Below are 1204 nucleotides of genomic sequence, written 5' to 3'. Positions count from 1 at the left end.
TTTGTCATTCAGCCCTTTGACTTTTTCAGTTGGCTGCTAGTCCAACCACTTATGTGCATATGTGTGTGTGTGTGTGTGTATCTAGAGATAGACTAGAAAATATTCTTTCTGCAAAAACAAACAAACACAAAAACAAAACCAGAGCAACAGCCCCGGATCTGAAGTTCTGTTGGCATTTTTCCTCCAAACAGAGAAGACACTTGTATTGAAGTGGACCCTGACTGGCCTTGCATTTGTGCAGCTGCCAGGCTTGGTGGCCACTACAACACAGACAACACGGTCGTTTCCAACTACAACAGGTGTCCCTGGTTTTCAGTCTTTCTTAAATTTCAGCAGAGACTGCAGTATGATCATGGAAAAAAAAAACATAGTTGGACAAGAGGAAGAAAGATAGTCCAGGGTGCGAAGTGAATGGTGTGCCCCGGGGGCCTCTCTAACTGGTTAGTACTTTTGTGGCGCCAGAAGGCTCTGCTTGGTGAGTTCAATATTAGGAAGATTTACTGATTCTGCTTTCAGCTGTGATCGGTCACTGAATGGTTTAGCTCATTTGCGTCAGATAGTGACAGCACATCGACCACACGAAGCCATCTTTGCCCAGTGATAGTTGTCACTGTTTCCAGCAAAATCAGCATTACTAGAGGTCAATAGAAATGTGCCAACTGGGTGTTGTAAAAAGAGTAATACATTAGTGCGAGAAAGATGCCCTACCTCCGTTGGTGGAGGTATAGATATCCTGAAGTCTGAGTATGGATCCCTGAGTATGAAGCAGTTTTGTGAAAGACTAATAATTAATTTTATAAGGAGTCTCTATGACCTGTAATTAAATTACAACCTTTAGTAAACAAATCAAGAACTTAGTTTCTTAAATTATAAATATGACAGGAGCTTTCAGAGTGGAGGGACTTCCTTGGTGTCTCAGGTGGTAAAGAATCTGCCTGCAATGCAGACCTGGGTTCAGTCCTTGGGTCAGGAAGATCCCCTGAAGAAGGGAACAGCAATCTACTCCAGTATTCTTGCCTGGAGAATTCCGTGGACAGAGGAGCCTGGAGGGCTACAGTCCATTGGGTCGCAAAGAGTTGAATATCACTGAGTGACTAACACTTTCAGAGTGGCATCTTGGCTCATGTAGAATTCCACTTGGGAATGTAGACTAGGTCTTTTTAAACCTCTGAAAAGTAAATATCTCCTACATCCAACAACTCTC

Source organism: Dama dama, chromosome 17 (assembly GCF_033118175.1).
Source record: "Dama dama isolate Ldn47 chromosome 17, ASM3311817v1, whole genome shotgun sequence".
NCBI lineage: Eukaryota > Metazoa > Chordata > Mammalia > Artiodactyla > Cervidae > Dama > Dama dama.
Note: the sequence above shows the minus strand (reverse complement) of the source record.